The sequence below is a fragment of the Canis lupus genome, chromosome 12 (genome assembly GCF_048164855.1).
Source record: "Canis lupus baileyi chromosome 12, mCanLup2.hap1, whole genome shotgun sequence".
Taxonomy (NCBI): domain Eukaryota; kingdom Metazoa; phylum Chordata; class Mammalia; order Carnivora; family Canidae; genus Canis; species Canis lupus.
Genome location: NC_132849.1, coordinates 45,300,121 through 45,321,624, shown reverse-complemented (window position 1 = coordinate 45,321,624; position 21,504 = coordinate 45,300,121). Strand labels below are relative to the sequence as shown.

General features: G+C 47.7%; 1 pseudogene; it reads left to right on the top strand.

The window, feature by feature from the left end:
* The first annotated feature begins 4,129 nt into the window (after positions 1–4,129).
* Positions 4,130–5,061, top strand: LOC140600806 (small ribosomal subunit protein uS17 pseudogene; annotated as a pseudogene).
* The last annotated feature ends 16,443 nt before the right edge of the window (positions 5,062–21,504 follow it).

Genomic DNA, 21,504 nt, shown 5'->3' with positions numbered 1-21,504 from the left:
TAAACCTACGAGAAAGGCAAACGTGTTAAAGTCTGACGATGCCAAATGTTGGACAGGCAGCTGATCAGTTGGAAACATACTTTATAGCCAAAGATTTCACCCCAAAGACACTCTTGACACATGTACCAAAAGGCATGCACAAGCACTGCTTTTAATAACAAAATACTGAGAACAACCCAAGTGGCCAGCAAGAGAAGAGCGATCACCTAAATCATGTGTATCTCTACGACAGAAATACTGCATAGGAGTCTCAACGAAGGAACTTCATCTACACGACACAGCGTGGACAAAATGAGCCAATGTGTTGTTTGAGTGAAAACAGCAAGGGACATGATTAGAGCATGATACCATTTTTTATAAAGCTTAAAATCAAGTAAACACAATTTATAAAATCACGTTTATAAAGCAAGGGAATCATAAACCCAGACTTGGAGAAAATAGTTACCCCGTGGGAGGAAAGCTGGGAGAGCTTTGGTAAATGACAATTATTGCCAATTATTCATGATGTTTTGTTTCTTGGTGTTTGTGTTAAAAAAAGATAGGGAGAAAGAGTTTTACAGAGGTGTGTGTGTGTGTGTGTGTGTGTGTGTTGTGCTTCCTGAAGAAAAAACTGGAAGAATAGAAACCAAAATATTAGCAGAGATTGCCTCTGGGGGGTAGGGAGGGTAGGATGAGGACTGCTTTTAATTTTCTTTGTATTCATTTACATTTTCCAATGGTCTTACGTTAATATGCACTTTTTGGAAAACAAGAAAAAAAATCTTTTTCGAAAGTCTATACTAGAACCCATCCCATTTGCATTCTGCAGTCTGAACATCCAAGTCTTAATTTTCATGGTGATAAATGATCCAGGGAAGAGGCATGCAGTGGAATCGCCAAGGTCGTTGGTGACACCAAGTTTGGCCAGGTAGTGAGCTGACAGCAGTGAAAAGAAGGATGTTAGCACGCTGCGTGGGAGGGCAGACACCTGCCAGCTGAGCGTCAGTGCAGGCAACGATAATAACAGCTCACGGAAAATAAGGTAATGAACCTGAAAAACATTTCTTGAAGTTATGAATCCACTGCCCTGCCCTTCACCTCCCCACCAAAAATCCCTAATAATGTGCAGATAAGAAAACTGGAAACAAAATATCACAATCCCATTCTTATACCAAATTAGAGTAAACTGACACCATCATGTGTGTCATTCTGTTCCCTGGCACGTACAGAGGATGTAACAGGACTGGAAAGAGTTCAATAGTGAGTAATTAAAATGACAAGCAGGAAGAGTGTTCTTTACATGATGACAAACAAAAACCAAACACTGGCCTTCAGAGGAAGACGAGGGCTTAAGTGTCATATGCCAAAGGTGTACAGAGCTGGCATGCATGCGGCCACCAAATCTTATATACCAGCAGTCAGGGGTGGCTGCTGGTGGCTGAAGGAGGCAAATTTGGAAGAGATAAATAGGAACTGCTATTTTGCACGGTGGGTAGCAATGTGGAAATCCTTCCCCCCACAGAGGCTGAATCACCGGTTCTCAGTCTTGTCCAAATGTGAAGTGAAGATGGCCCAGAAGACGATTGGAAGGCTAGATGAGGATGGGGCATGGCCAGGAGGAGAGGCAGTGCTGAGACAAGGGTACCCTGTCTCACCCCCCATAACGTCTTGTGAGGTCTGAGACAAAGTACATGGAAAACCTTACGATGAAACTCTCTGAGATTTACATTATGGATAGCAATTGTGCTCTTCAACAAAACTGTCCTCGGGTGTCATGCTGAAGATGGTACTGGACCGAACCACTCAGCCACACTGAGCCACCAGGGTATTTGCTGTGCTGTGTGCTGATGGTCACAGGAAGAGCTCTCATTCTGCCATAATGTGGAAAGCTCAGGAGGCCAGAGCCTAAATGGCACACAAAGGATCCTTAAGAACTCCCCCCAGGAGGGTTGCCTGGGTGGCTCAGTCATTTAAGCATCCTACCCTTGGTTTTGGTTCAGGTCATGGTCTCAGGGTCCTGAGGTCAAGCCCTGCGTTGGGCTCCACACTCAGCATGGAGTCTGCTTGTCCCTCTCTCTCCACTCCTCCCCACCCCCCTCCCTCTCTCTCTCATAAATAAATAAAATTGATTTAAAAATTCCCCCAGGAAGGCAACCCAGAAGTCACAACATCTAAGAGAAGGTATCTCCTAGGTCTTGCTGGTTTACCAAAGGCTAATTATTTATGTGGTGTTTTCAGACACCTTGAAAGATCAACAAATTCTATGTTAACTAAACTTTCTAAAGTGGCTCAAGATTAGTAAATCCAGCTGTTCTCAATCTGGCTTCATACCAATCATACCAATCTGGTATGCTTTAAAAAAAAAAAAATCCCTACATCTCAGGCCAACCCTAGATGAACTGAATTTTTTAAAGTGGCTGCAAGTGATACAACGTGTAGCCAAAGTGGAGAACCACTGAGCTTCTTCACTTGTTAAAGTTAATTATTTGAAGAGGTTCTGATTGTAGAAAGAGGGCAAAGGGCATTTGTGGATGAGCTTGGTGGAAGGAGGAAGGTAACCCTGCCAGCTCCCTAGTACCCACATGTGCCTGCATGCATCCTGGGCTGTTCCAGAATGGCTGACAGGGGCAGGGGCGCTGAGCTGCTTTCCATTCCAGAATGTCGCCACACAGCCTTGGACATTGGAATATAAGTTTTTCACGTTTCCCTGTTACCATGTGAGGGAAGAAAGAGAAAAGAGCTATGCCTGCCCAGTCCTCTTCTAGGACTTCTGTGCCTCTCTCTAGAACTAGAAAGGACACATGAGCCCTGCAAGCCCCAGAACAAGAAAGTGCTTTCTTGTCACCAGTGCTGACCTGTTCTTTTTTTTTTTTTTTTTTTGCTTCTCCACACTCACTAGTTTCCTCGTCTTGCGGTTAGCTTCTTCTGCTCCATGCCTCAGCACATTTATGTTCCTCATCCCAGCATTTCAGAGCTCAGCCTGGGGCAGCCTTCCACCTCTTCTTGTTCCCCACAGTGAATTCTTCTAGGGCCTGGATCCCCACTGTTGAATGTTTCTCTAGGCCTACTCAGGGGCCTCAGTGGCTTCATTTTATGTCATATTAAGGGTGCTTCCTTCCAGTATGGGTTAGAACCACTGTGTGCCTGGGAAAGTTCCTCCTTTTTCTCTCATTGCAATGTTTCCATCTTTTGCAAAGATGCAGGAGCAAGGAGGCCAAATTGCAGAAAGGCAAAAAAAAGTCACCATTGGAACTGGAGGTGTCGTGACAGGTACAGCAAACCGCGTGGAACACAGGGAAAGCCAAATCTCCAAGATGGCAGCTTCCCAGTGCTGCTACCCAGAGCTCTGAGCTCCCCTTGGGGCAGGGTAGCTTCCCACCTCCTCTATTCCTCCCTTATGTATGCAGTACTAGCTCTTTTGATTGCCCCGAAATGCAAAACAACTTCACTGTAGGGTGAGGAGAACTCCAGAAACAGACTTCACCCACAGAGGCAATCTCAGGTACCCAGATAACCCCCTGGGTACAGCTTGATTTGCTGAGGCTTTTTTTTTTTTTAAGATTTTATTTATTTATTCATGAGAGACACAGAGAGAGAGAGAGAGGCAGAGACACAGGCAGAGGGAGAAGCAGGCTCCATGCAGGGAGCCTGACGCGGGACTCGATCCCAGGTCTCCAGGATCATGCACTGAGCCGAAGGCAGGCGCTCAACCGCTGAGCCACCAAGTGCCCTGCTGAGGCTTTTAAAGGCATATCCGTCACTCCACTGATTTTTCCCCAACATTTTTTGGTTCCCAATTCCAGATCTGCTTACTCTCTGCCGCACATCAGGTGTCAGTTTCCTACCTCATTCATTTGACTCCATGACATCACACTCCACTAAGACCCCTCGATCATCCTCTATTGTCTGCACCAATATCCGTCCATACTCTGTTTCTAGATCCAACTCACGCTTCACCTTCTCCAAGGAGATGGCTTTCTTAGAATTCGCCTCATTGCATTCTGACTCACTATATTTGTGTTGTATCCCTTATACCACCAGGCCCAGGGTTAGTGTACTGGTTTTTGCCTTTTGTTGACCTATTGATTAGTAAGTAGTTTGGGTTGTTTCATATGTGCCCATTCTGCTTCCTCAACTAGATTTCAAGTTCCTCAAAACCCAAGACTCATGATCAGAACACGCAATGAAGGCTGTGGCCACAGAGATGAGAGGTAGGCCTTGGGCTTGGGTTGGGCCTCAGAGGGTCTGCAGCTGGCTGGGATACAAGTGCTGAGTGTGCTGACGACGGAGGAGACCATATTCTACATGTAGGCTCACATAGCTTAAACCACATTCCCACCAGTCAACATCCTTTCATGGCCCTTTAGAAATCTGAGGAGATGGAGAATCTGTGCAGTACTCTGGTGTTGGGTGAGAAACATCAAGGAGGAATGACATGCCAACCCCACACGAACTACCATGCCCTGGGCTGCGCTTCTAGGACTTTCTCACTAACAGCTAATATTTCATGAACACTGACTCTGTGCTAAGCTATGAAATAGAAGGTGGAATAGAAAACAGACCTGGACATTTCTTCTTAAAGAAGCTTACAGACCTTTCCTCAAGAGGCCAAGAAATGGCAGATATTCAGACTGCGCATGCCTACCAAAAGTAGCTCACCATCGTTCAAAATAAGAAGATGGTCCTGCTTAGAGAAACTGGCAAAGAGAGGCTCCTGTGATACCACAGAAACATCGGTCTGGGCTTTAAGATGCCCACGGAGGCCACTGAGGACACCTGTACTGACCAGAGATGCCCCTTTACTGGTAATATCTCCATCTGAAGGCAAATTCTGTCTGGTGTGGCAGGTGACGAAGACAGAGGACCATTTTCCTCTGTGGCAACTACCTCCACTGCATCCTAACATACAACTACTTCAAGAAACACCACAAGAACATATTCACACACCTGCCCCCCTGCTTCAGGGACATCCATATTGGCGACATGGTCACAGTGGGCAAGTGCCAGCCCTCGAGCAAGACTGTGTGCTCCGGTGTGCTCAAGATCCCCAAAGCCATGGCAGCAAGAAGCCAGAAGTCCTGAAAAGTTATTTTCCCTGTAAAAAAAAGAAAAGCTTACAGATAGCAAGTGAGTTATACAGAAATGACAATTTTAAAGACAGACTAAGTTAAGTGAATTTTAATAGAGGTTTAAAGAGCCAGGGGAGGGACACCTGGGTGGCTCATTTGTTGAGCATCTGCCTTTGGCTCAGGACGTGATCCTGGGGTTCTGGAATCGAGTCCTGCATCAGGCTCCTGCATGGAGCCTGCTTCTCCTTCTGCCTCTGTCTCTGCCTCTCTCTGTGTCTCTCATGAATAAATAAATAAAATCTTAAAAAACAAACAAACAAACAAAGGGCCAGGGGATCCCAAAGAAGAAGACCCATTCGGTCTAGAGGCATGGTGTGCCTGACTATAACAGCCATAGTCCCCAGTGCGTCATGCCTTATGATATATGTGTCCTTGTGTGTTCCCCTCCCACGTCAACTCTGACTTGGCCTTGTAACTTGCACTGTCCAATGGGACAAATGGCACACATACACAGCAGAAGCTTGAGAAATACTTGCACAGTAGGACTTGCTCTCTTGGAACATTGCCTGTGACCACCTTGTAAGGAAGCCTGTCTAGCATGTGAAGAGGCCAAGTGGAGGAAACAGAGACCATCTTCACCTACTGCCAGACATGGAGGGCCGCCATTTTGGATATTCTAGCCCAGTTGACTTCGCAGTTTAAGTGCAGCCACATGAGTGTGCCCTAGTGACACCAATAGAAGAGCTTCCTAGCTGACCCATGTGTAAATGAGAGAAAAAATATTGTTTTAAGACTCAAAGTTTGGAGTGATTTGTTACACACCAATAGATAGTATACAGGAATTTGTACCTGGAAGGAGGTAGCGCCATAACAAAACTGCAAAACATGTAGTAGCGGCTTTCAATTGTGTTGCAAAGGGAGGCTAGGAGTGTAGCCTGGAGATTTCAGGGGGGAACCTACTGGACGGGAAAAGGCAGCTTCTGGCAATGAAACAGTGAGCAGTGACAGCAGTCCCGCAAAATTGCCCCTAGCAGGAATTTAGAAGGTAGAAAACTTACCTATTAAGCTTATGAATCTGGCTCAGGGAATTTCCAGGCAGAATGTTGAAACTATAAATTGTCTTTTTTAGCAGCTTTTACTGTAAGGGACAGGAGGGAGGAATTGTTCAGTGTCCCATAGGAATTTAAAAAGAAGACGAGAGGTAGGGGTGAGGTAGGGGTGAGCTGGCTTCCAAAATAAAGTGTTTCAGGTGCCTGGGTGGCTCAGTCCATTAAGCATCTGACTCTTGATTTCAGTCCAGGTCATGATCTCAGGGTCCTGAGATAGAGCCTTGCATCAAGGGCTCCGAGCTCAGCAGAGTCTGCTTGAGATTCTCTTCCTTCTCCCTTGACCCGTCCCTTGCTTGCTCTTTGTCACACTCTTAAAATATAATAATAATAGAATAAAATAAACCAAAACAAAACCAATTTAAGCATTTTATATTTCTGGTCTCTAACCCACAAAAGTCTCCAAGTAAGACATGGCTTCAGAGTGAAGATCAAATTAAGTCTGAGGCTGTGACTCTGGGTTAAGACCTCAGAATGATAGAAGGTGGTACCTAGTAGCCCTTCTGGAAAAGCAGCTTCCAAGAATCACAAGGTCATTGCCCCAGAGCTCCCCAACATGCTGGCCTAAATGGAGGGAGAACCATCTCTAAATTAATTGCTGGAATGGCTTTTGTCCAACCAAGTAGACTCTTCTCTGACACTGTTTTTTTGGCCGGGGGTGGGGGGCGGAGGGGGGAGTCAAGGAGGGTCGTTGGACAAGGAGATTTCAAAGTGAAACAGTCCCCAGGGCTCCACACATTCTAAGTTGCAGAAAGCAGGCTCAGAGAGCTCCTCAGCCGCAGACACAGTTCACACTGACCAGAAAGAGTATCTCAGAAGGTGGACCCGAAGCCCCGAGGGCAAAGCTGCGGGGCAGAGAGAACAAGGCAGTGAATCCCGCTGCTGAGCTGGCAGGGCCCAGGGCAGGGGCGCCCTCCCTTCAGAGTAGGGAGCCTTGACCGCACAGATCCCGCTCATTTTAGAAGTGCCCGGTTGCTGCGTGTCTCCCGCTGCTCCCACTTTGGACGGGAGTTCTACCAAAGTCATCCCGCCCCTCTCAGCCCATGTGATGGGCGCAGGGAGCAGAGGAGATGGTTTGCCTCTTAAGCTCACAGTCCTTGGACCGAGAGGAGCCACAAAGGAACTGCACCTGAGGAGGCTTGCACGCACCAGGGCCCAAGGTGACCAGGAGGCCCAGCGCTGTAAGCCTGGGGCCGTGATCAGGTGAGGTGTGAGGGCACCCGGAGGAGTGAGGGGATTTGCACGTGGGAGGGAGGTGAGCCATTTGTTAGAGGAGCTGTCCTCTGAATCAGGCCTCCCAGGACACCTGCGTGTGTGCCTCCTTCTCCCATAGACTCTGAGTGTGGCCTTGTGGTTTGCTTTGGCTAATGGGACAGTGCCACACCAGAGGCTTGATAGGCCCTTGCACGTTAAAACATCCCCTGGGACTGCCACGTAAGGAAGCCCATCTGGCCCACTGCCAGAGGAGAGGCCCCGTGAGGGGAATTGAGGTGCCCCGGGTGTGAGCCAACAACTGCCAGAGATCTTGACCATCAGCTCCTCCTACCCTGGTTGAATGAGTATTTTCAGGTGAAACCAGCATTGGAACCACTCAGTCAATCCACAGAATCATGAGAAATTATAAGTAACTATTAGTTTGAGTAAAATGTTTCAGGGTGGTTCTGTTAGGCAATAGATAACTGACACACAGGAAGATTTTTAAAAGCCTTCTAGGGGGCCCCTGGGTGGCTCAGTGGTCCTGGGATCAAGACCTACATCAAGTGCCTTGCAAGGAGCCTGCTTCTCCCTGTCTATGTCTCTGCCTGTCTCTCATGAATAAAAAAATAAAATCTTTTTTAAATAAATAAATAAATAAATAAATAAATAAATAAATAATAAAAAGCCTTCTTGGAGGAGCTAGTACTTAAAGATCAGAGAGGATGAGCAAATAGAAGGCCAGAGAAAGGCTCTTCCTGGCACTGCAAGGTGGGAGTATAAACAAAGGCGTGGGGGAAGGGGAAGAACAGGGAATTACAGGTTGCTTCATGCTTAATATGCCACAATCTGCCAGAACTACGCCCAGAAGGAATAAAGGAGCCCCCTTTTAGAAAGCAACGCCAGTAAGTCTTTCATTAGCCATCAGAGGTCTTGGCTTATCTGTTGAATCTTAAAGTTCTGGAGCTTTCTGGCTTCTACTGGCCAAACATGTGCCGTGCAAGGGATCCTCTGGGTGGCAGTGGCCAGAGGACAAACTTGCACTGTCACTTCTCTGCTGTGCATGAGCAGGAAAGAAACAAACACCCAGACTGCACCTGCTGGGCATGGTAGAGAGTGCAGAGGGCTCGAGGACCAGAGAATCAAGGTTTATCATCCAAGTGTTATCGTTTTCAAACCATGCAGCGGTAAATGTTGTATATAATTTCTCTGGGTTTCCTGCTTCATTCATAAAATGAGCATGTGTCTTCCAACTCTGAAAGCCTAAGGTTCTAGGAAGATATTTTAATGCATAAATAAATATGTAAGTGCCTCCCACATAATAAGCAGTCAGGGGCCGCCTGGGTAGCTCAAGCAGTTGAGCATCGGACTCTTGATTTCAGCTCAGGTCGTGATCTCAGGGTCCTGGGGTCGAGCCCTGTCAGGCTCCACACTCAGTGGGGAGTCTGCTTGGGAACCTCTCTATCCCCCTGCTCACAGGTGCACAATCTCTGTCTCTAATAAGTAAACCTTAAAAAAAAAAGCAATCAAATATTTGTTGAATCTGAGTAGGCATTAACAATAGAATGGACTGTGGTAGCACTGAAATACTATTATCAGTAAGTCAGGACAATGCTTTTAGAATGCAATAAGAAAATAAGAATTGAGAGTCCTAAAAATGTTTGTCCTTTGACTTTGTCTTCCCCTCCTTAGGAATTTATCCCAAGGAAATATATTATAAAAGCTATATGCATCAACTCAATATAAAAAAACTCAGAAACAATCTAAAGATCTAATAAAAAGGATAAATAAATTATTGTGTGGGCAATATTCTATAGCCAAGTACAAGAACTATTATGAAAGGTGTAAAATCACAGGAAAGTGTTCGTGATTTCATAATTAGTGGAAAAGTCTATATATATATCATATTACAGTAACTATAAAAATAGACACTGCATATGGACACAGCTAGAAAGAAACGTGCAAATATGAAAATAGTTGTATAAAAGGGCTGAGATCATGGTGAAGGTTTTTCTTATTTCTTATAGGTTGCCTTATAGTAAAGTTTTTTAAAACCCCATTACCTCTATTCTACACTCTGACGACAAATCGGATGCTCCTATGGGAGTGAGAGAACAGGAAAGCCCACCCTAGATGCTCTGGGGGTGGCGGGGGTCCTCCAAGCCACAGGAATCCTGACGCAGCACCCAGGAGACCCACCAGTAACCCCGAGGGGCCGACCAGGAGTCCCTAAGCTGGGAAAGGGTTAGTCAGGCTATCTGTCGCTCCAGCCAAGAGGGAGACTCAGGATGAAAGTATAACAAGGCAATTGTGAGAGACCCTGAGTTGCCCCACTTTTTGCCAGGCTGGTTCCAGCAGGAGACCAGAAAACAAGGGAACCGCACCTCCTGAGAGGTGATCTGACCAAGGTGCTTTGTTGCTGGAAACCAGAGAGAGGCAGTGACGGAAGTGACATCACCTCATCCCCCCATCTGAAGTTAAGATCAGCTTCTTCCTTCAAAGTAACCCACATTTTTGAGCATCTACTTTGCATAAGACGCAGAGAGGATACAAAGATGACTAGGACGGGGTTGTTGCTGCAAGGAGCTTGCATCCCAGCATGGGCTGTGGGGGGAGGGCGAGAAGGGAGAGAGACACAGAGACAGAGAGACAGGGAGCTTGTGGCTACGAGGCAGGATATTGAATGGTGGGGAAACCACCACTGGTACCAAAGCCAGGAGGAGGGAGAGATGATGTCCAGCCAGAAGGATCACTTGCCCCAGGCCTTAAAGGATGACCCCTGGGGAGGTGTTTCTGGCTGAGCAGCCAGTGGAAAAGGCAGAGGTCGGGAAGATTCTGGTGCACTTAGGCAGCGGTTGGCGGGCCGGTGAGGCTGGGCCAGAGCCCCTGAGTGCGGCACCCAGAGGTTTGGTGGGAGGGGGATTGCAGCCAGGAGGGGTCATGCCTCCAGCGGCCCACCCGCGGTGCTTTAGCGCCAGGCCCTGTGGACAGAGCGGGGAAGACAGGAAGGAGCAGCCGTGCCAGGGAAGGGCAAAGAGCTGGATGGGGCCGGGGTGCCAGGAGCCCAACAGAAAGGAAGAGACGTGAGAGGGCTGCAGGACAGAACTGATAGGGCTTGGTGACGACTGGCGGCCAGTGGGATGAAGGAGGCATCGATAACCCAGGACCCAGAGCGCTGGGGACGCTGACAATGGGGACAGGAAACCGGGGGGAATGGGCTGGCCTGGGGGTGAAAGTGAAGGGTTTAGCTCAGGATGCAGTGAGTCCAACAGGAGGCTTGATGGGGCAGGCGGGCCACCCTCGAGAGCCAGCCATTCAAAAGCTGCAGCCAGGGCAGCCCGGGGGCTCAGTCGCTTGGCACCGCCTTCGGCCCAGGGCCTGACCCTGGAGACCCGGGATTGAGTCCCATGTCGGGCTCCCTGCGTGGAGCCTGCTTCTCCTTCTGCCTCTCTCTCTCTCTCTCTCTCTCTCTCTCTCTCTCATAAAGAAATAAAATCTTAAAAAAAAAAAAAAAAGCCGGGGAGGTAGAGGGTCTGATAAGGCGGCTGAAGCAGAAACCTATGGCACCATCTGTAGGCATCGGAGAAGAGGCAAGTGAAGGAGAAAGCGGTGGAACAGAGGATGCAGAGGAGAGCAGGGTCCCCAGGCAGAGATGGAAAGTGGTGACCGACCCCAAAGCGCAGGTGAGGTCCCAAATACGCGGGCGGATGGGCCGAAGCCAGGCTGGAAGCAGCTGAGAGCACAGTCACAAAGTGGGGACAGGCTTTGCTAACTTTCCCATTAAGTCTGGCGGTAAGGAGACGAGGGGTGGCTGGCAACCCGAATGGGGTGCAGGGTCAAGGGGTGTACACCTTCGAACATGCTTGGAGGTAAGCAGATGGTGAGAAAAGGACAACGGAGCATCTCTGCCCTGGAGAAGAGGGGGTGGGCAGCGGGGGAGTCAGTCACAGCACGAGAGAGAGCCCCTCCATCCTCCAAAGTAATGCTGTCTAAAGACACCTTCGGTAAATGAAGCAACTTCCTCCAGGCAAACCTTATTCAGACTGAGAGATCTAACGTCCCTGAGCTGAGTTGAGCCAGGGAAGCAAGGAGGAGGCCATGGAAGAGGAAGTTCTCCTGGGGCATCAGCTCCAGGCAAAACAGAAAGGGAGGAGGCGAGATGGAGGAGAACACAATGAAGTTAGTGAAGGAGACACAGAGAGCTTTTGCTGCAGGCATGATGGGGAGGTTGAAAAAGTGAAAGCTTAACAAAAGAATCTGGAAGAGTCATACTGAAAATCGAGCTACTGGCACCACTTGAGCTGGAAAACATGGGATTTGAGCAGCACGGGGTCCCTGGTGCCTTAGAGCCCGAACGCTTTCCTCGGCTTTCCTCCTGCAAGGCTGCGGGCTCGGCAGAAGCAGCCTGTGACGCTGATCACCCAGGCCGGGGGCTGACGCGGTCTGATGGGAGGCTGGGACGTGAGGGGAGCTCAGGAACTTTCCAAGACATGGTGGAGGGAGCTAGCCTTTCCCGGGGTCCCCTTTCTGCCAAGCCAGACAGCGGGGCTTGCACCAGTGTCCAGGGAAGCACTCCTTTGGCTGCAACCAGTGGGACACCAGGCTTCTGTTAGGGACAGGTCACTGACAACTTGGACCGAGATTGTCAGGGAGATGTTCAACACAATTTTTTAAATTATGGTATAACATTAAATTTGCCCTCTTGGCTGTTTTAAAGAGCGCAGTTCTGTGGCATTAAATAATTTACACTGTTGTGCAATCATCACCACCATCCATTTCCAGAAGTTTTCCATCATTCCCAGATGAAATTACCCATTAAACACCAGTTTTCCATGGTACCAGCCCCTGGTACCCACTGTTCTACTTTCAGTGTCTATAAATTTGACTACACTAGTTATCTCCTACTGGGGAAACTATACAATACTTGTCTTTTGAGGGTGGCCCGGGTGGCTCAGCGGTTTAGCGCCACCCTCAGGCCAGGGCTTGATCCTGGAGACCTGCGATCGAGTCCCACGTCAGGCTCCTTGCATGGAGCCTGCTTCTTTCTCCCTCTGCCTGTGTCTCTGCTTCTCTCTCTGTGTGTGTCTCTCATGAATAAGTAAATAAAATCTTAAAAAAAATTTTTGTCTTTTGGTGACTGACTCATTTCATTTAGCATGACGTCTTCAAGCATGTGCCAGGATTTCTGTCCTCTTTAAAGGCTGGATACTATTGCGTTGTATGGATACACGTGTCAGCCATTCTTCACTGGGTGGATGTGTGGGCCAATTCCCCCACTGGGCTACCGTGAATAATGCTGCTGTGAACTTTGGTGGACAAATATCTGTTCAGGCCTTGTTTTCAATTCTTTTGGGCATGAACCCATAAGTGGAATGGTCCACGGTGTATTCTTCAAAGCAATATACATAACCAAATGAAAATAGACCAACACAAATTGACCAAAATGGATGGTACTAGACGTGTGGAAGCTCGGAACGAGGAGACCAGCCTTGCCTGGGCAGGGCCACTGGAATGGCAGCTGCTCACACAGCCATTTCTAGAGCCCTAGACTAGGATGTCTGGTCAGTCTTTAGGATTTAAAGCCTAAAGACCCTGCAAGGACACTTGATCATTTCCATTTCAGGACAGAAAGCAGCCATGCCAGGCTTCTGAAGCACTATTTCTGGAGGCAGATGCACACACACACATTTGTGTGAGGCCTGAGCTCGCAGACGGCTGTGGTTGGAGCACAGGTGACAAGAACAGAGCTGGTCATTCCCACAATGAAGTGCGGTGGTGACGAGGCACCCTAACCTCCCTTCTAGGCCATTACTTGTCCTCAGAGCACAGGCTTTATCACGATGGGGTCTGGTTTCAATCTGTCCCCCACTAGTCAGCTCTGTTGTCTTGGGCGGGCCTTATGGCCCCTGACTCTGTTTCCTCATCTGTCAATGGGGCGGCCAGAAGGATTAAGAGAGATGTGTGCGCCTCAGGGACTAAGAGCACGGCTTACAATCCGCTACTAGAGGCTTCCTTCTCTTCCCACCTCAGTGGCTTCCTTCACTGCCCCCACCCACTTTTGGACTCTGGGAGCCCAGGAACCCCGGCTCTCTGGCACCTTCCCGCAGAGCTTCCAGCTAGCAGAGAGAGGCAGAAACCCTGCACGTTTGCCTTCTAGTGGTGAAAGGGTCCCATTGCAGGCCTGTAGGACAAACCACCGGTAGAGACCTTGTTGGTCTGGGAGTCAGAGGTCGGGCCTAGGTTACAAATACAGTGTGAGTCGGCAACAGCGCAACCTGCGACTGGCCTTTACTGCTTGCTGCTGTCCGCGGCGAAACCCTGTGTAGCAGAATGTTCGAGGGCGTCATTACATAGATCACATTTATTTGGTCTGACCCACGGACTCCAGCACTAACCACCTCTTTGGCCTCCTGGTCACCGGCCTGAAAATGCTGAGGAGCCGATGGTTGAGGAGGGCGCGAGGCCACCGGCTCGGGCCGCCCTGACCCGGGAAGCCCGGAGACGCGAGGACCGGGGTCAGCACCCAGGCCAGCGCCCGGGGAGCACCGGGAAGGCGAGGTCTTGGAGGTGGCCCTGGAGGACCTGGACGCCGGAGGGTGACACACCCTGTGGTCTTTCAGCAACGCTGAGCGATGGGAGCCGGAAGGACCCTCGGCAGCCATCCATCAGGGCAACGTCTGTTCTCTGACGGACAGTGGTTCTTCCGGAGCTGGAGGGGAGGCAGGAGCCCAGCACAAGCCCCGAGCCCTGAGAAGTGGCCAGGTGCCCCGGGGGGGGGGGGACCCAGCTACAGCATCAGGAGTACATTGCAGCCAGAAGGGAGTAGCCTTGACTCCAAGTCCTAAGCTGTGGCCAGAGGTTGTGTGTTTCCATCTGGTCGATTACTGTATGGGGATAATCGGCGTACTTGTTGGAATGCTAGTTCCTAGGCCCCATCCCAGACCTCTGGTTCTTTGTGGCTTGTGGGGAGGGGGTGGGATGTGTGTGCTTAGAAGCTCTACTCTCGGATCTCCTCCCCAAGGTGATGCCTGTTTCTTTTCCTGAGGCTAATTAGCTTTCCCTTGGCCAGTGGTAGGATGATCCCCGGGCTTGGGCAGGGCCAAGGGACCACAGCTAGGGGATAAAGATGGGGCAGCGGGAGGTCTGTACCTACCCACTTCACAGACCCCAGCTGCAGCCATGTCAGTCCTGGGACCTAAGGAAGTTCTATTGTGTGCTGACCAGCGGGCTCTGGCTTTCGGATCCTGATAGGACACCATGTGATTCCTGCAGTGCTAAAAATGACACATGCCTCGACGTTTTTTTCTTATGTGTTTTTTGGTTTGGGCTTTTTGGGGTTTTTTGTTTGTTTGTTTGTTTGTTTTTTTAAGATGAAGCATAAGTTGATGTACATAGAACCAGGGCTCGTCTCTGACAAAAAGGTGAGGGGTTTGTTTCTGTCCTATTACAATCCCACACCAAGGTACCCATTGCCTTCTCATGGCAGTGGACACCAGAACCTTCACTGTGGCCCCCCTTACTAACCTCCTGGTGAGTACTGCATTATCTGACACCTTCTTCAACTAAATAACTTCTGCCAAAACCTAAATATGCAACAAGTAAGGAAGTGAAATGCCATCTGTGAGGCACATCAAATCAAAGGATTAGGTAGCCTTTAAAACTACCATAAAGAGGGGCTCCTGGGTGGCTCAGCGGTTGAGCATCTGCCTTCAGCTCAGGTCGTGATCCTGGGATCCTGAGATCGAGTGCTGAATCAGGTTCCCTGCAGGGAGCCTGCTTCTCCCTCTGCCTGTCTCTGCTTCTCTGTGTGTGTCTCTCGTGAGTAAATAAATAAAATTGTTTTAAAAAATAAAATAAATAAAACTACCATAAAGAGGGGCGCCTGGGTGGTTCAGCCAGGTAAGCCTCTGACTCTTGATTTCAGCTCAGGTCATGATCTCAGAGTCCTTAGATCAAGTCCTATGTAGGGCGCCTTGCTCAGCCCAGAGTCCACTTGGGATTCTTTCCCTCTTTCTCTCCGTCTCCCTTTGCCCCTACTTCCCAAACACCCCCTACCCCATGCATGCATGCTCTTGCTCTCTCTCTCAAACAGACAAATAAATAAAATCTTCCTTAAAAACTACCATAAAGATTGGATAGAAACTTAGGGCAATACTTATTAAATAATATGTATCATTAAGAAAACTTAGGCACTACTCTCTCTGACATCAGCCTTAGCAACATTTTTCTAGATATCTCCTCAGGCAAGGGAAACAAAAGCAAAAATAAACTATTGGGACTACACCCAAATAAAATGCCTTTGCACAGCAAATGAAACCATCAACAAACAAAAAGGCAACCTACTGAATGGGAGAAGATATTTGCAATGATATGTCCAATAAAGGGTCAATACCCAAAATATATAAAGAATTTACACAGCTCAACACCAAAAAATAAAAATCTGATTTTTAAAAGAAACCCTCATGCAATGTTGGTAGGATTATAAAGTGGTACAGCCACTGTGGAAAACAGTATGGAGGTTCCACAAAAAGTTAAAAATAGAAATACAGGGGCTCCTGAGTGGCTCAGCTGTTGAGCATCTGCCTTCGACTCAGGGCATGTCCTGGGGTCCTGGGATCAAGTCCCACATCAAGCTTTCCTCGGGGAGCCTGCTTCTCCTTCAGCCTATGTCTTTGCCTCTCTCTGTGTGTGTGTCTCTTGTGGATAAATAAATAAAATCTTAAAAAGAAAAAAAGAAATACCATATGATCCAATTATTCCACTACTGGGTATTTACCCATAGAAAACAAAAACACTAATTTGAAAAGATAAATGTACCCTATTTGCAGCATTACTTACATTAGCCAATATATGGTAGCAATTTAAGTGTCCATTGATTGATGAACAGAAAGAAGATGTGAGATATATATATATATAATGGAATATTACTCAGCCATAAAAAAGAATGATATCTTGCCAATGTAGATGGACCTAAAGGGTATTATGTTAAGTGAAAGAAGTCAGAGAAAGACAAATACCACATGATTTCACTTCTATGTGCACTCTAAAAAGTGAAACAAATAAAAAAATAAAAAAATAAAAAAAAAATAAAAAAAAAAAGTGAAACAACTAAACAAGCAAATGGGGGGAGGGAAGCAGGAAAAAAAAGCAGAAACAGACTCATAAATAGAACAAATTGGTGGTTGCCAGAGGGGTGGGGGTGGGGTGGGGGGATGGGCAAAATGGGTGAAAGGGAAGTGCAGGCTTCTAGTCGTGGAATGAATAAGTCATGGAGATGAAAGACAGCACAGGGAATACAACCAATGGCATTGTAATGACGTTGCATGGTGACAGACAGCAGTTACCCATGTGATGAGCCTGCGGAACGTGTAGAGATGTCAAATCACTCTGTTGTATACCTGAAATTAATATAACCTTGGGTGTCAACTATACTTCACTAAAAAAATATGTATTATTACGTGCAGAAAATATCATTATAGCTACCCAAATACAAAAAACAAAATATGCCAAAAATAAAACACGTGAGAGTTGTGACTACCTTTGTTTCTTTAAAACTTTTAAGACTGTGTCATAGTGTAACAGTCACTAAAAACTACCTTGCTACTTACTGTCCCTTTTGTCCTCTGAATTACAAGACGATAAACCACACTCAGGATCAAAACATTTAATAACAGAACTGTATGCAACTGCTGAGTCTTCACCAACCTTGAAAGGTCAGAAAGCATCCCGGTGAACCCACAATCGATGGGCTGGCGGGCAGCTCTGAGCGCAGCCTGTATCAGCACCCGGAGCCTCAGCTACCAGCAGCCTGCTAATGGTCTCCTGCAGAGGCAGGTGAGAGGACCAGCCCCTTAGCAGCTGCTCAAGCAGCAGGCCGGGGGATGCTCTGCCAATGGCAAGACCATGAGGTCTGGGCGAGGTGGCGGCAAGAGCCGTCTGACTTTTTATTTGGACTGATTCTGGCTGCAGGCTATTGTGAGTAGACTCATGCCCAGTGCCATCCTCTGCCCCCAAGTGGCAGATTTCTAGCCTCCGCCTGGACAGGCTAGAAGGAGGAGCAAGCTCCAAAAGGCCAACTTCCCTGCACAGCCCGTGAGGGGAGGGGAGCTGTGAAAACAGTCTATAAATACTCCTGGTGGAAGTGCGGGGGGCTGGACATCCCTGGTGAGTTTGTGCCAAGGGGTGTTGCTATGCAAGGAGATGCAGTCGGAGAAATTCTCACCTCAATGTCAGGTTTTCCTGCAGTGAACTCAGTGAGACGCAGAATCACCTTTCCCTCAGGAGAGAAGGCAGGGGAGGGTGCCAGTTCCTGATCCATAATTAGGGATTTGGAGGACTTTGCTGGAGAGAGGGAGCCGATGCTTGTAAACTGGAAAAGCATTGGTGCCACAGTGGTGCGGGTGTTGGGGGAGCAAGCTGAAGGGAGGTGAAGAAAGGCATCTTTTTCATGGGGAAACATTGTGATGCTTCCCTGTTCAGCCTTTGGCTCTTCCAATCCCTAGGAAGCTGAAGAATATAAACACTACATCATTGAGTTAATTCCACCCACGGGTCTTAAAAATGGTTCTGTAAAATGAAAGTGATTAACTAGACAAAAAGTTGCCGGCTTACAGATAAAACATAAAACAGTAGTGCACTGAAATGAAAAATGCAAATTTCACATATTGTCTTAAGATTATACAGTCTGTGGTGGCTGCTTCCTCCTAAGCATGGCGTCTGTAATTTGGGTTCTGACAGGATGTGTGCAGTGGGATCAAGCTTTGGTCCCATTAGTACCAATGGTAAAGACATAACCCAGGCATGAACAACTAAAACAAAACAGAGGACATTAATACACAATGTCCTTATGCTCTCTTTTTAAACACTGTTTAATTCTTGATCTGTAGCTACTAGTTTATTAAACTCTCCAGTAAATGACCTTTACTTTTTAAAGGTGAGTTAAAGGAAAGGAGGGAGGGAGGGAGGGAGAAAGGAAGGGAGGTGAGGAACAGATCTTCAAAATTTCAGCTATTAATACTGACATAGCAAATTCAAGTCAAGCCTCAACACACAATAGTTTCTGAAGAAAATTCGGCACAACATACCAAAATGTATGGGATGCAGCTATGCAGGACTTAGAGGGAAACTTATAGTTACAAATGCCTAGAGGTTCTAATCAGTCAGGCAAGAAAATGAAAGAAAGGACAATCAGATCAGAAAGGAAGAAATGAAGAAAAATTAGGTTCTAATTAATACTGTAAATATAAGTGTTAGGGGTTCACTCGTGTCCCCCAAAAAGATTTGTTGAAATTCTAACCCCCAGACCTTAAAAGGTGGCCTTACTTAGAAATAGGGTAGCTGTAAAGTAATCAGTTAAGACAAGGTCATACTAGGGTAGGGTGGGTCCTTAACTCAATATGGCTCCGTCCTCACATGAAGAGACACAGGGACATACAGGGAGGAGGCCATGTGACAAGAGAGGTCAAGGCAGGAGTGATGCAGTCATAAGCCATGAAATGCCAAGGAGCTAAGAAATAGGCACGGAGCTGACTTTCCCTAGCGCCTCAGGAGAGCATGGCCCTGGCAACACCTTGATTTCTGCCTTCTAGGCTCCAGAGCTGAGAGAGGGTAAACTCGTGTTGTTTCAAGCCCCAGTGTGTGGTTGTTACACAGCCCGAGGATACAAACACTGTTATGTGCCTTCTTCCATTAACCCAAAATAAAGGGCCCCCCAAAGGTGGAAATCTCCCATTGGCAGAAACAGACCCAAGTTCCCTGTCACATCCCTGTCCCTGCTTGGATATATATGGTCAAGGCCTGTGGGCCTGGGGCCACCCACACTAGGCAGCCCAGAAAAGTAAGTGGCCTCTCTTATTGACTCTCTGACCTCCCACGTGGTGACAGACTCTGTTCGGGTGTTCACCCAACTTCTGTTCCCCATTTATTCCTCAACAATCGGAGCCTCACTGCTGCTCAGGAGTCTACTTGTCAGAAAAGATAACGCTGGTCCCAAACGCTGCTCAGGGGTGATCCCGATTTGTCCAGGTCAGTCTAGTGATCTGTCCCTCTTGCCGCGGGCTGGTTTAGGGATGGGCAGGTGAAGGGAACTCTGCTTTCTGCAGATGGTTTGTTGCTCTAAATAAGAGTCTTCTGCTGCTGCAGCTTCACCACAAAGGCAGGACCACAACCAGAGCTGGGACATGAGCAGGAGGAGGGCCAAAGGGCTGAAAAGCTGAGGATGCACAAGTGTACAACCAGGGAGACTGGTTTTTGCAGGTGAGAGATGGTGGTGTCTTGGCCAGGGTGGTGACAAGTGGCTGGATTCTGGATATATTTTGAAGATGGTGGCCAATGGATTTGGAGGCCGGGGATGTGAAGCGAGAGAGGGAAAGAATGAGTGAAGGAAGACTCAAGAGTCTTTAACTTGAGCACCTGCAAGGATGGTTGCTGTTCACTGAGATGGAAAAAGGCCGTGGGAGGAGCAGGTGCAGTGGGGAGCAGGAGCTCAGCTCTGGAGGTTATGAAGTGTGAGATGCCACATCCAAGAGGAGACGTTGAGTAGGCAGTTAGGTGTGTTTGGAGAACAGGAGAGAAGTCCAGGCTAGAGATAGGAGTGTGTTCTGCTGGCACATGGACAGTAGTAAGGACACAGGACGGAATGAAATTACTAATCGGCCCGAGCCAGGAGGCAGCATGCAGATTGAGAAGGCGCTACCATGTAGACAAAGAGAAGCAACCAGGGCACCTGGGTGGCCCAGTCGGTTGAGCATCTGCCTTTGGCTCAGGTCATGGTCCCAGGGTCCTAGGATTGAGCGCCACGTTGGGCTCCCTGCTCAGTGGGAGCCTGCATCTCTCCCCACCGATCCCCTTGCTTGTGTGCATGCTCTCTCTCTCTCTCTCTCTCTGTGTCACAGAAATAAAATCTTTTAAAAGAGAGAGAGAGAGAGAAACAAAACAGACACATAAGAAAAAACACAAACGGGTGCCTGGGTGGCTCAATCGGTTGGACATCCAACTCTTTGTTTTGGCTCAGGTCCTGATCTCCAGGTGATGGGATCGAGCCCCATTTGGGGCTCTGAGTTTAGCAGGAAGTCTGCTTTGAGATTTTCCCTCCCCTGCCCTTCCCTCCACTCGTGTTCTCTCTCTAAAATAAATAAATAAGTCTTTAAAAAAAAAAAAGAAAAAACACAAATATAAGGTCAATATTTAATTTTTTTACTCAGTAACTATCAATAGTAATATTAATGCCCTATATGCCGGGCTCTGTGCTCTGACCTCTCTGCATATCATCTAATTGAATCCTCACAGAACCTCATTAGCAATTTAAAAATATCAGTGAAATAATTCCAAGGTACCATTACACAAACCAAAATACATAAAAATGAAACCCTGTTGAGATGGGGCTGCGGGAGAACAGATGCCCTGGAACGGGGCTGATGGCACTCCAGCTGGAGAGGAATCTGGCAGCAACGTGACAGGAGCTCTCAAGTCAGTACACTTGTTGACCTGATGGAAGGAGGAAAAAGTAACTCTTACATATGTTCACCATAGCTCTTTAATGCAGCAGTATTAAAAAAAAACAAAAGAAAACAAAACAAAAAAGCTGGAGGGACACTTGGGTAGCTCAGCGGTTGATTGTCTGCCTTTGGCTCAAGTTGTGATCCTGGGGTCCTGGGATTGAGTCCTACATGGGGTTCCCCGCAGGGAGCCTGCTTCTCCCTCTGCCTGTGTCTCTGTCTCTCCCTCTCTGTGTCTCATGAATAAATAAAATCTTAAAAAAAAAGACTGGAAATGACTTTAGTCATTGTAAAACAAGCTAAGATACATTAACAAGAAGGAATGGCCATTTAACCTTTTAAAATGACAAGTATGTGGACTGTGTTGACATAGATAATGGGATCTGTCTTGGTTAGGGATTACTTCCTTATAAGCCCAGAATCCATCCAATTAGCTTAAATAAAGGAAAATTTATTGGGAGGCTAGGAACATTTATTGAGAGGTATCTTTGGGGGTCCCCAGAGCAACAAATAGACCCAGGTGTCTCAGAGATGGGGATAGGTCTAGAAAGTCACCAGGGACAATGCCAGGCATCTGAATGGTGACAACCATTCTCTCCTTAACTAAACTCCAGCCAGCCTCCTCTGAGCCTTTTCTCCACCAGGCCTCAACCTTGGCCT